A 13,954-nucleotide genomic window follows, 5' to 3' on the forward strand; every position below is an offset into this window, starting at 1 on the left:
GCCAGGCATGGTAGTGTGTGATAATGGCCGAAATCTGGTGGCAGCTCTGGGCCTCGGCAACCTCACTCACATCCCATGTCTAGCACATGTGCTCAATTTGGTCGTGCAGAGCTTTTTGAGGGACTATCCGGATCTTGATGCACTGCTGCACAAGGTCCGCCTAGAGTGTGCTCACTTGCGGCGTTCCAGCACGGCAAAAGCGCGCATTGCGGCTCTGCAGCGCCGACACCGCCTGCCGGAACATCGCATCATATGTGACCTACCTACCAGGTGGAATTCCACGTTACATATGTTGGAGCGGTTGTGTGAGCAGCAGCAAGCTGTAATGGAGTACCAGCTGCTTCAGGCGCAAAAAAGTCGCAGTCAGCGCCGTACAGACTTCACAACCACAGAGTGGGCCACTATGAATGACGTCTGCCAGGTTTTGCGTCCCTTTGATTATTCCACGCGGATGGCGAGTGCAGATGATGCACTAGTCAGCATGACTGTCCCCCTTATCTGCCTGCTTGAAAAATCACTGCAAGCGCTAAGGGATGATGTAGTGGAAGAGGTGGAGGATGAGGATTCACCATTTCCATCATCTTCTGGACAGTCAGCGCCACGTGGTTCCTCACAAACGCTTAGGCAGGGGACAGTTTGTGAGGAGGATGAGGAGGAGTCAATGGAGGAGGAAGACATCCGTCCAGAGGAGGGAGTTACCGAATTGTCCAGTACTCAGTGTGTACAGCGAGGGTGGGGTGATGACGAGCGGGCAGAGATCACGCCTCCAGCAGGGGACAGCGTTTCTTGGGCAGTTGGCAGTCTGCAGCACATGGTGGATTACATGCTGCAGTGCCTGAGAAACGACCGCCGCATCGCCCACATTCTCAACATGTCTGATTATTGGGTGTTCACCCTCCTCGATCCTCGCTACCGGGACAACGTAGAAAGCCTCATCACACCGTTGAACCGGGAGCGAAAAATGCGGGAGTACCAAGACACACTGGTCAATTCCATCATCTTCTCCATTCCAACTGAGAGAAGTGCTGCTAGTGCATTCCAAAGCAGCTCAGTGCGTCCAGGCAGTGGTGGAGGCTCTGCACAAAGAGGGAGCAGAAGCAGTGCCTCTGCCCAAGGCAAGACCAGTATGGCCCAACTGTGGCACAGTTTTCTGTGCCCCCCACAAAAGTCTACACCATCACAGACGGCTCCAGTCAGCAGGAGGCAACGGTTCCGTCAGATGGTGACAGACTACATGTCTTGCCCTCTTGCTGTACTCCCAGACGGCTCTTCCCCTTTCAAGTTTTGGGTCTCAAAGCTGGATACATGGCCAGAGCTAAGCCAGTATGCATTGGAGGTGCTGTCTTGCCCTGCGGCCAGTGTATTATCGGAACGTGTCTTTAGTGCTGCAGGTGGTGTACTAACTGACCGTCGCATGCGACTATCCTCCGATAACGTTGACCGGCTTACTTTCCTGAAAATGAACAAGGCCTGGATCTCGCAGGAATTTGCCACTCCTCCTCCTGATTAAATAATTAGGTCACTGTATACGTTATCCAGGTCTCCTGTTGTGTTCATCTTTCTACCACCTGAACTTAAATTCCTGTGCTCCAACACCGCCAGTTGAGGCTCAGAAGTGCCGTCTGCACAGTCAAAACATACGACCCAGTGTTATTGGGTTTCAGTAACGTCAGCTGATCCCCAGCTGTGTAGCCGGCAATGTGTCATGCGACCGCCACGCTGACACAACAACTGAAATGTAAGGGAATCTGTCCCCCCCCCCCAAGGCGTTTGTTACTGAAAGAGCCACCTTGTGCAGCAGTAATGCTGCACAAGGAAAAGGTAGCTATTTTTGTTTAGCTCCTTGCACACGCAGAACTTAACACTTATAAAATGTGTCCCCTGCAACCGTAAAACCGTCCCGGAGGTGGGACTTTCCTTCGTAATGTGACGCAGCACAGCCGTCATTCCTACCCCCCCGGCGCCGCGCACCGGCTCCTCAGCGTTGTTTGATTCCGTCCCGGAGCCTGCGCTGTTATGTTATCCCGTGGCCAGGCACACTTAGCGCTGCCCGTCTTCTGGCATCATTTGGTGTCAGGATGGCTGCGCCTGTGCGGCCGCGCTGGCAGAGAGCCCGCCTCGCAGTGTCTTCTGATTTAATCCCACTGGGGGCCTGGGATCCATGGACATGCGCAGTGCATATCTGAACCTCCACCTCTCACTCATTTCCCTATGGCTTCTTCAGACTGTTCGGTGTCAGCTGGTCCCTAATAGCATGCCACGGCCGTGACACCGCACAGTCTTAAGAAGCCGTAGGGAGGGGAGTGAGAGGCGAGGATATGCACTGCGCATGTCCATGGATCCCAGGCCCCCAGTGGGATTAAATCAGAAGACACTGCGAGGCGGGCTCTCTGCCAGCGCGGCCGCACAGGCGCAGCCATCCTGACACCAAATGATGCCAGAAGACGGGCAGCGCTAAGTGTGCCTGGCCACGGGATAACATAACAGCGCAGGCTCCGGGACGGAATAAAACAACGCTGAGGAGCCGGTGAGCGGCGCCGGGGGGGTAGGAATGACGGCTGTGCTGCGTCACATTACGAAGGAAAGTCCCACCTCCGGGACGGTTTTACGGTTGCAGGGGACACATTTTATAAGTGTTTAGTTCTGTGTTTGCAAGGAGCATGATGAAAAGAGCCACCTTTTCCTTTTGCATCTTTTGTGCTGCACAAGCTGGCTCTTTCAGCTACAAACGCCTTGGGGGGGGGGGTTAAAGGTTCCCTTTCGACTTTCTCAGGCTTCGGCCTACATTGTGTTCCTCTGCTTTTCCACCTGTCCCTGGGCTCCAACACCGCCAGTTGCCGTCCAGAAGTGCTGTACGCACAGTCAACAGTCCCTCCTCTGTTATTGGGGTTCAGTAACGTCAGCTGTTCCCCTGCTGTGTGTGTGGCAATCCCTCCTACCTCCTCCTACCTCCTCCTCCTCCACCTGTCCCTGGGCTCCAACACCGCCAGTTGCCGTCCAGAAGTGCTGTACGCACAGTCAACAGTCCCTCCTCTGTTATTGGGGTTCAGTAACGTCAGCTGTTCCCCTGCTGTGTGTGTGGCAATCCCTCCTACCTCCTCCTACCTCCTCCTCCTCCACCTGTCCCTGGGCTCCAACACCGCCAGTTGCCGTCCAGAAGTGCTGTACGCACAGTCAACAGTCCCTCCTCTGTTATTGGGGTTCAGTAACGTCAGCTGTTCCCCTGCTGTGTGTGTGGCAATCCCTCCTACCTCCTCCAACCTCCTCCTCCTCCACCTGTCCCTGGGCTCCAACACCGCCAGTTGCCGTCCAGAAGTGCTGTACGCACAGTCAACAGTCCCTCCTCTGTTATTGGGGTTCAGTAACGTCAGCTGTTCCCCTGCTGTGTGTGTGGCAATCCCTCCTACCTCCTCCTACCTCCTCCTCCTCCACCTGTCCCTGGGCTCCAACACCGCCAGTTGCCGTCCAGAAGTGCTGTACGCACAGTCAACAGTCCCTCCTCTGTTATTGGGGTTCAGTAACGTCAGCTGTTCCCCTGCTGTGTGTGTGGCAATCCCTCCTACCTCCTCCTACCTCCTCCTCCTCCACCTGTCCCTGGGCTCCAACACCGCCAGTTGCCGTCCAGAAGTGCTGTACGCACAGTCAACAGTCCCTCCTCTGTTATTGGGGTTCAGTAACGTCAGCTGTTCCCCTGCTGTGTGTGTGGCAATCCCTCCTACCTCCTCCAACCTCCTCCTCCTCCACCTGTCCCTGGGCTCCAACACCGCCAGTTGCCGTCCAGAAGTGCTGTACGCACAGTCAACAGTCCCTCCTCTGTTATTGGGGTTCAGTAACGTCAGCTGTTCCCCTGCTGTGTGTGTGGCAATCCCTCCTACCTCCTCCTACCTCCTCCTCCTCCACCTGTCCCTGGGCTCCAACACCGCCAGTTGCCGTCCAGAAGTGCTGTACGCACAGTCAACAGTCCCTCCTCTGTTATTGGGGTTCAGTAACGTCAGCTGTTCCCCTGCTGTGTGTGTGGCAATCCCTCCTACCTCCTCCTACCTCCTCCTCCTCCACCTGTCCCTGGGCTCCAACACCGCCAGTTGCCGTCCAGAAGTGCTGTACGCACAGTCAACAGTCCCTCCTCTGTTATTGGGGTTCAGTAACGTCAGCTGTTCCCCTGCTGTGTGTGTGGCAATCCCTCCTACCTCCTCCAACCTCCTCCTCCTCCACCTGTCCCTGGGCTCCAACACTGCCAGTTGCCGTCCAGAAGTGCTGTACGCACAGTCAACAGTCCCTCCTCTGTTATTGGGGTTCAGTAACGTCAGCTGTTCCCCTGCTGTGTGTGTGGCAATCCCTCCTACCTCCTCCTACCTCCTCCTCCTCCACCTGTCCCTGGGCTCCAACACCGCCAGTTGCCGTCCAGAAGTGCTGTACGCACAGTCAACAGTCCCTCCTCTGTTATTGGGGTTCAGTAACGTCAGCTGTTCCCCTGCTGTGTGTGTGGCAATCCCTCCTACCTCCTCCTACCTCCTCCTCCTCCACCTGTCCCTGGGCTCCAACACCGCCAGTTGCCGTCCAGAAGTGCTGTACGCACAGTCAACAGTCCCTCCTCTGTTATTGGGGTTCAGTAACGTCAGCTGTTCCCCTGCTGTGTGTGTGGCAATCCCTCCTACCTCCTCCTACCTCCTCCTCCTCCACCTGTCCCTGGGCTCCAACACCGCCAGTTGCCGTCCAGAAGTGCTGTACGCACAGTCAACAGTCCCTCCTCTGTTATTGGGGTTCAGTAACGTCAGCTGTTCCCCTGCTGTGTGTGTGGCAATCCCTCCTACCTCCTCCTACCTCCTCCTCCTCCACCTGTCCCTGGGCTCCAACACCGCCAGTTGCCGTCCAGAAGTGCTGTACGCACAGTCAACAGTCCCTCCTCTGTTATTGGGGTTCAGTAACGTCAGCTGTTCCCCTGCTGTGTGTGTGGCAATCCCTCCTACCTCCTCCTACCTCCTCCTCCTCCACCTGTCCCTGGGCTCCAACACCGCCAGTTGCCGTCCAGAAGTGCTGTACGCACAGTCAACAGTCCCTCCTCTGTTATTGGGGTTCAGTAACGTCAGCTGTTCCCCTGCTGTGTGTGTGGCAATCCCTCCTACCTCCTCCAACCTCCTCCTCCTCCACCTGTCCCTGGGCTCCAACACCGCCAGTTGCCGTCCAGAAGTGCTGTACGCACAGTCAACAGTCCCTCCTCTGTTATTGGGGTTCAGTAACGTCAGCTGTTCCCCTGCTGTGTGTGTGGCAATCCCTCCTACCTCCTCCTACCTCCTCCTCCTCCACCTGTCCCTGGGCTCCAACACCGCCAGTTGCCGTCCAGAAGTGCTGTACGCACAGTCAACAGTCCCTCCTCTGTTATTGGGGTTCAGTAACGTCAGCTGTTCCCCTGCTGTGTGTGTGGCAATCCCTCCTACCTCCTCCTACCTCCTCCTCCTCCACCTGTCCCTGGGCTCCAACACCGCCAGTTGCCGTCCAGAAGTGCTGTACGCACAGTCAACAGTCCCTCCTCTGTTATTGGGGTTCAGTAACGTCAGCTGTTCCCCTGCTGTGTGTGTGGCAATCCCTCCTACCTCCTCCTACCTCCTCCTCCTCCACCTGTCCCTGGGCTCCAACACCGCCAGTTGCCGTCCAGAAGTGCTGTACGCACAGTCAACAGTCCCTCCTCTGTTATTGGGGTTCAGTAACGTCAGCTGTTCCCCTGCTGTGTGTGTGGCAATCCCTCCTACCTCCTCCTACCTCCTCCTCCTCCACCTATCCCTGGGCTCCAACACCGCCAGTTGCCGTCCAGAAGTGCTGTACGCACAGTCAACAGTCCCTCCTCTGTTATTGGGGTTCAGTAACGTCAGCTGTTCCCCTGCTGTGTGTGTGGCAATCCCTCCTACCTCCTCCTACCTCCTCCTCCTCCACCTGTCCCTGGGCTCCAACACCGCCAGTTGCCGTCCAGAAGTGCTGTACGCACAGAGCCAAACACCTCGCCAATGTGTTAGTGGGGTTCAGCACCGCCAGCTGTTCCCCTGCTGTGTATACGGCAACGTGTACTGCGACCGCCACGCAGGCACAACAAGTTAAATTTAAGGGAACCTGTACCCCCCCCCCCCCAGGCGTTTGTTACTGAAGGAGCCACCTTGTGCAGCAGTAATGATGCAAAGGGAAAAAGTTCCTCTTTTCGTGGTGCTCCTTGCAGATGCTGAACCTAACACTTATGAAATGTGTATCCTCACAGCGTTCAACCGTCCGGTAGGTGGAACTTTCCTTTGTCATGTGACGCAGCACAGCCGTCATTTTTACCCCCTTGTCGCCGTGCGCCGCCTCCTCAGCGTTGTTTGAATCTGTCCCGGAGCCTGCGCTGTTAGGTTACCCCTTGGCCATGCACACATTTTGCGCTGCCCGTCTTCTGACATCATTTGCTGTCAGGCTGGCTGCGCCTGTGCGGGTGCGCTGTCCGAGATTCAGCCTCACGGTGTCGTCTAATGTAATCCCACCGGGGGCCTGGGATCCGTGTCCATGCGTAGTGCATATCCTCGCCTCTCACTCCCCTCCCTACGGCTTCTAAAGACTGTTCGGTGTCAGCTGATCCCTAATAGCATGCCACGGCCGTGACACCGCACAGTCTTAAGAAGCCGTAGGGAGGGGAGTGAGAGGCGAGGATATGCACTGCGCATGGACACGGATCCCAGGCCCGCGGTGGGATTACATTAGACGACACCGCGAGGCTGAATCTCGGACAGCGCACCCGCACAGGCGCAGCCAGCCTGACAGCAAATGATGTCAGAAGACGGGCAGCGCAAAATGTGTGCATGGCCAAGGGGTAACCTAACAGCGCAGGCTCCGGGACAGATTCAAACAACGCTGAGGAGGCGGCGCACGGCGCCAAGGGGGTAAAAATGACGGCTGTGCTGCGTCACATGACAAAGGAAAGTTCCACCTACCGGACGGTTGAACGCTGTGAGGGGACACATTTCATAAGTGTTAGGTTCAGCATCTGCAAGGACCATAATTAAAAGAGCTAAGTTTACCTTTTCCAGCATTAGTGCTGTACACGATGGCTCTTCCAGCTACAAACGCCTGGGGGGGGGGTTAAAGGTTTCCTTTCAACTTGCTCCAGTGCAGGCTTCGGCCTACACTCCGCTCCCCCTGCTCCTCCTGCTGACCCTGGGCTCTAACACCGCCAGTTGGGGCCCAGATGTGCTAGCTGCACAGAGAAAAACACCTCGCCAATGTGTCAGTGGGGTTCAGCACCGCCAGCTGTTCCCCTGCTGTGCAGCCGGCAACGTGTCCTGCAAAAGCCACGCAGACACAACACACCCAAAGCTGCCGCCAGTGCAGGCTTCGGCCTACACTCTGCTCCCTCTCCTCCTCCTGCTGACCCCGGGCTCTAACACCGCCAGTTGGGGCCCGGTACTGCTAGCTGCACAGAGAAAAACACCAGCCAATGTGTCAGTGGGGTCCAGCATCGCCAGCTGTTCCCCTGCTGTGCAGCCGGCATCGTGTCCTGCGACCGCCACGCAGACACAAGAACTGAAATTGAAGGGAGCCTGTCCCCCCTCCCCCAGGTGTTTCTATGTTTTACAGCCACCTTGTACAGCAGTAATGCTGCATGTGTGCAAGGTGGCTCAGAAACGTATTCTCCTTGCACTCGTGGAACTGAACACGTCTAAAATGTGTCCTCTGTGACCATTAAAACGTCCCTCAGGTGTGATTTTACTTTGTATTGACATACGCAACAAGCTCCTTGGTAACGCTGCCCGTCTTCTGGCATCATTGTTTGGCTGGGTGCGCCTCTGCGGCCGCCTTGACCCACACAACGCCCCTCGGTGTCTTATTTATTTTGACTGCGAGGGTGGGATTGACGGGCATGAACGGTGCATTTCTTCGCCTGTCCCTCATCTCCTTCCGCCTTCTTCGGACTGTGCGGCTTCATGGCCGTGGCATGCGATAAGGGATCAGCTGACGCCACATAGTCTGAAGCAGGTGTAAGAACCCAAGCGAGAGGCGAACATATGTACTGCGCCAGGCCATGAATCCCAGCCCCGCAGTGTTTTAACTATGTCAATACACTGCGGGGCTGTGATTCATGGGCATCGCGAACCGCACCGGCCGACATCAAATGATGTCAGAGGACGGGCAGCACTAACAGCGCAAGGCCAAGGGATAAAACGACAGCGCAGACTCCTGTGCAACAAATAACGATGCTCAGGAGGCCGCGCAAAGCACCAAGGTGGCATTTTTGCCAGCTGTACTGCGTCTCTTTACGAAGGGAACTCACGCCTCAAAATCAGTTTGACTGTGTAAGGGCCTAAATGTTAAACGTGTTCCTTTCAGCGTGTGCAAGGAGCGAAATTAAAAGAGCAACCTTTGACTTGTGCAGCACTACTGCTGCATAAGCTGTGGCTCTTCTACTTTCTAACCCCTGAGGGGGGGTTAAAGGTTACCTTTGAAATTGGTTCAAGTAGGCTTCGGCCTACACTCTGCTCCCCCTGCAGAGCCCGGGCTCCAACACCGCTAGTTGCTGTCCGGAAGTGCTGGCTGCACAGAGCCAAACACCTTGCCAATGTGTCAGTGGGGTCCAGCACCGCCAGCTGTTCCCCTGCTGTGTAGCCGGCAACGTGTCCTGCGACCGCCACGCAGACACAACAGACCCAAAGCTGCCGCCAGTGCAGGCTTCGGCCTACACTCCCCTCCCCCTGCTCCTGCTCCTCCTCCTCCTGCTGACCCTGGGCTCTAACAAACCGCCAGTTGGGGCCCAGATGTGCTAGCTGCACAGAGAACAACACCAGCCAATGTGTCAGTGGGGTCCAGCACCGCCAGCTGTTCCCCTGCTGTGCAGCCGGCAACGTGTCCTGCAAAAGCCACGCAGACACAAGAACTGAAATTGAAGGGAACCTGTCCCCCCTCCCCCAGGCGTTTTTACGTTATCCAGCCACCTTGTACAGCGGTAATGCTGCATGTGTGCAAGGTGGCTCAGAAACGTATTCTCCTCGCACATGTGGAACTGAAAACACGTCTGCAATGTGTCCTCTGTGTGACCATTTAACCGTCCCGGTGGTGTGACTTTCCTTTGTAATGACACGCTGCAACCCCCTTGGTAGCGCTGCCCGTCTTCTGGCATCATTGTTTGGCTGGCTGCGCCTCTGCGGCCGCCCTGACCCACACAACGCCCCTCGGTGTCTTATTTATTGGGACTGCGAGGGTGTGATTGATGGGCAGGATCAGTGCATCAGTTCGCCTGTCCCTCCTCTCCTTCCGCCTTCTTCGGACTGTGCGGCTTCATGGCCGTGGCATGCGATAAGGGATCAGATGACGCCGCACAGTCTGAAGCGGGTGTAAGGACCCGAGTGTGAGAGGCCAACATATGTGCTGCGCCAGGCCCTGAATCCCAGCCCCGCAGTGTTTTTACAATGTTAAGACACTGCGGGGCTGGGATTCATGGTCATCGCGAACCGCACCGGCCGACATTAAATGATGTCAGAAGATGGGCAGCGCTAACAGCGCTAGGCCAGGGGATAACACGACAGCGCAGACTCCTGTACAGCAAATAACAACGCTCAGGAGGCTGCACCCAGCACCAAGGTGGGATTCTTGACATCTGTGCTGCGTCTCATTACAAAGGGAACTCGCGCCTCCAACACAGTTTGACTGTATAAAGGGCTAAATGTTATACGTGTTTCATTCAGCGTGTGCAAGGAGCGAAATTAAAAGAGCAACCTTTGACTTGTGCAGCACTACTGCTGCATAAGCTGTGGCTCTTCTACTTTCTAACCCCTGAGGGGGGGTTAAAGGTTACCTTTGAAATTGGTTCAAGTAGGCTTCGGCCTACACTCTGCTCCCCCTGCAGAGCCCGGGCTCCAACACCGCTAGTTGCTGTCCGGAAGTGCTGGCTGCACAGAGCCAAACACCTCGCCAATGTGTCAGTGGGGTCCAGCACCGCCAGCTGTTCCCCTGCTGTGTAGCCGGCAACGTGTCCTGCGACCGCCACGCAGACACAACAGACCCAAAGCTGCCGCCAGTGCAGGCTTCGGCCTACACTCCCCTCCCCCTGCTCCTGCTCCTCCTCCTCCTGCTGACCCTGGGCTCTAACAAACCGCCAGTTGGGGCCCAGATGTGCTAGCTGCACAGAGAACAACACCAGCCAATGTGTCAGTGGGGTCCAGCACCGCCAGCTGTTCCCCTGCTGTGCAGCCGGCAACGTGTCCTGCAAAAGCCACGCAGACACAAGAACTGAAATTGAAGGGAACCTGTCCCCCCTCCCCCAGGCGTTTTTACGTTATCCAGCCACCTTGTACAGCGGTAATGCTGCATGTGTGCAAGGTGGCTCAGAAACGTATTCTCCTCGCACATGTGGAACTGAAAACACGTCTGCAATGTGTCCTCTGTGTGACCATTTAACCGTCCCGGTGGTGTGACTTTCCTTTGTAATGACACGCTGCAACCCCCTTGGTAGCGCTGCCCGTCTTCTGGCATCATTGTTTGGCTGGCTGCGCCTCTGCGGCCGCCCTGACCCACACAACGCCCCTCGGTGTCTTATTTATTGGGACTGCGAGGGTGTGATTGATGGGCAGGATCAGTGCATCAGTTCGCCTGTCCCTCCTCTCCTTCCGCCTTCTTCGGACTGTGCGGCTTCATGGCCGTGGCATGCGATAAGGGATCAGATGACGCCGCACAGTCTGAAGCGGGTGTAAGGACCCGAGTGTGAGAGGCCAACATATGTGCTGCGCCAGGCCCTGAATCCCAGCCCCGCAGTGTTTTTACAATGTTAAGACACTGCGGGGCTGGGATTCATGGTCATCGCGAACCGCACCGGCCGACATTAAATGATGTCAGAAGATGGGCAGCGCTAACAGCGCTAGGCCAGGGGATAACACGACAGCGCAGACTCCTGTACAGCAAATAACAACGCTCAGGAGGCTGCACCCAGCACCAAGGTGGGATTCTTGACATCTGTGCTGCGTCTCATTACAAAGGGAACTCGCGCCTCCAACACAGTTTGACTGTATAAAGGGCTAAATGTTATACGTGTTTCATTCAGCGTGTGCAAGGAGCGAAATTAAAAGAGCAACCTTTGACTTGTGCAGCACTACTGCTGCATAAGCTGTGGCTCTTCTACTTTCTAACCCCTGAGGGGGGGTTAAAGGTTACCTTTGAAATTGGTTCAAGTAGGCTTCGGCCTACACTCTGCTCCCCCTGCAGAGCCCGGGCTCCAACACCGCTAGTTGCTGTCCGGAAGTGCTGGCTGCACAGAGCCAAACACCTCGCCAATGTGTCAGTGGGGTCCAGCACCGCCAGCTGTTCCCCTGCTGTGTAGCCGGCAACGTGTCCTGCGACCGCCACGCAGACACAACAGACCCAAAGCTGCCGCCAGTGCAGGCTTCGGCCTACACTCCCCTCCCCCTGCTCCTGCTCCTCCTCCTCCTGCTGACCCTGGGCTCTAACAAACCGCCAGTTGGGGCCCAGATGTGCTAGCTGCACAGAGAACAACACCAGCCAATGTGTCAGTGGGGTCCAGCACCGCCAGCTGTTCCCCTGCTGTGCAGCCGGCATCGTGTCCTGCAAAAGCCACGCAGACACTTGCTCTTGGACCTTCTGCTCCCCATCCTGGTTCCAGTACCGTCAGCTGGTTCCGGGCAGAGCCTTTGGCTTAGGTGCCTCCCTTTGGTATCCGAGTTCCACCAACGTCAGGTGGTCCTTGGTAGTGCTTTCAGGCACGGGTACCTCCTGCTTAGTAACCGGGTTCCAGTAACGTCAGCTGGTCCTCGGTAGTTCCATTGGCTCTTGGACCTTCGGCTACCCATCCGGGTTCCAGCACCGTCAGCTGGTTCTCGGCAGTGTCTTTTGCTCTTGTACCTTCTGCTCCCCATCCTGGTTCCAGTACCGTCAGCTGGTTCCGGGCAGAGCCTTTGGCTTAGGTGCCTCCCTCTGGGTATCTGAGTTCCACCAACGTCAGGTGGTCCTTGGTAGTGCTTTCAGCACAGGTACCTCCTGCTTAGTAACCGGGTTCCAGTAACGTCAGCTGGTCCTCGGTCGTTCCATTGGCTCTTGGACCTTCGGGTAGCCATCCGAGTTCCAGTTCCATCAGCTGGTTCTCGGCATTTTCTCAGCCTTCTTGTACCTTCTGCTACATTTCCAAGTTCAAGAGACTAAACACGATGACCCGGAAGACCACCCCTAAGATGACGACGACACCAGAGACGACAACCACCGTGATGACGACGACCCTGGAGACGATGACCCTGAAGACCACCCCGATGACGACGACCCCGGAGACCACCCCGATGACGACGACCCCGGAGACGACGACCCTGGAGACGACGACGACCTGGAAGACCGAGAAGCAGAAGAACAAGAGGCTGCAGAACAAAGAGCAGAAGGACATTAAGCATAACACAAAATATCAGAGCAAAAAATATTATGTAAATTATAAGCAGAAGAAGACTAAGCAGTGTATGGGGGTGAGTCCGTTCCTCCTCGTGGTGCCCCTGGATAAAGCCTGATGCTGCAGGCCAAACTGAACGCGGACAAATGTAACTCTTTTGTGACAGGCAGAACGGAAGGTGTAATCTTCAAACTTTTATAGATAACAACTACGGGAATGCCTGTCACAAATAAGAATATGATGAAGAAGTAGAATATGATGAAGATAATAGTAAACTAAAAACAATATGAACAATGTAACCCAAAAAATAATAGGTAGAAGATGAAGAAGAAGATGAATAAGGTGAAGAAGTTGATGTCAAAGAAGCTGATGATGAGGATAATTAAGAAGAAAGCGTGGGAGAAGTAAAAAAAAAGGTGAAGGGCGTGGAAGCAGTGAAACATCAATATCTGACATTAAAAAAAAAATTAACATAGTCAAATTCTTTCTAACGCCGAACGTCATAAAAAAAAACACAAAATCCTGCTATTCTATTACATTGGGCTAAACCTCTGTGCCTTTAATATCTCCGCCACGTCCCCAATACATCCTACATTATTCTTAGTTGTTTTCCTTCATGTAGAATGAACCTACAAGTGTATAAAGGGTTTCTTTTAATTCCGATATTTTCGTCCCATTGACTTGCATTGGGATCGGGTATCGGTATCGGATTAGATCCGATACTTTGACGGTATCGGCCGATACTTTCCGATACCGATACTTTCCGATATCGGAAGGTATCGCTCAACACTAAACACAAGCCATTCTGGCGTCTATGAATTTTCTGCTCATTTCTAGTCAGGATTCTATCACATTGCATTAAATCAGGTGCCTGTTCAGACAACACCATGAGGGAATTTGCGGTTTTGCGCTCCCGCAACCGCCGGTCGATTTGAATAGCCAGGGCCATAGAATCATTCAGACCTGTGGGAATGGGAAAACCCACCATCACATTCTTAATGGCTTCAGAAAGGCCATTTCTAAAATTTGCAGCCAATGCACACTCGTTCCACTGGGTCAGCACGGACCATTTCCGAAATTTTTGGCAATACACTTCAGCCTCGTCCTGGCCCTGAGACATAGCCAGCAAGGCTTTTTCTGCCTGAATCTCAAGATTGGGTTCCTCATAAAGCAAACCGAGCGCCAGAAAAAACGCATCAATGTCAGCCAATGCCGGATCTCCTGGCGCCAGCGAGAAGGCCCAATCCTGAGGGTCGCCCCGTAAAAAAGAAATAACAATTTTTACTTGCTGAGCGGAGTCTCCAGATGAACAGGGTCTCAGAGACAAAAACAATTTACAATTATTCCTGAAATTTCTAAATTTAAATCGGTCTCCGGAAAACAGTTCAGGAATCGGTATCTTAGGTTCTGACATAGGATTTCTGGTAACATAATCTTGTATGCCCTGCACACGAGCAGCAAGCTGGTCCACACTTGTAATCAAGGTCTGGACATTCATGTCTGCAGCAAACACAGAGATGAACTAGGTTTAGCAAAGAGAGGCCCACTTACTAATAGCAGAAT

The sequence above is a fragment of the Ranitomeya variabilis genome, chromosome 1 (assembly GCF_051348905.1).
Source record: "Ranitomeya variabilis isolate aRanVar5 chromosome 1, aRanVar5.hap1, whole genome shotgun sequence".
Taxonomy (NCBI): domain Eukaryota; kingdom Metazoa; phylum Chordata; class Amphibia; order Anura; family Dendrobatidae; genus Ranitomeya; species Ranitomeya variabilis.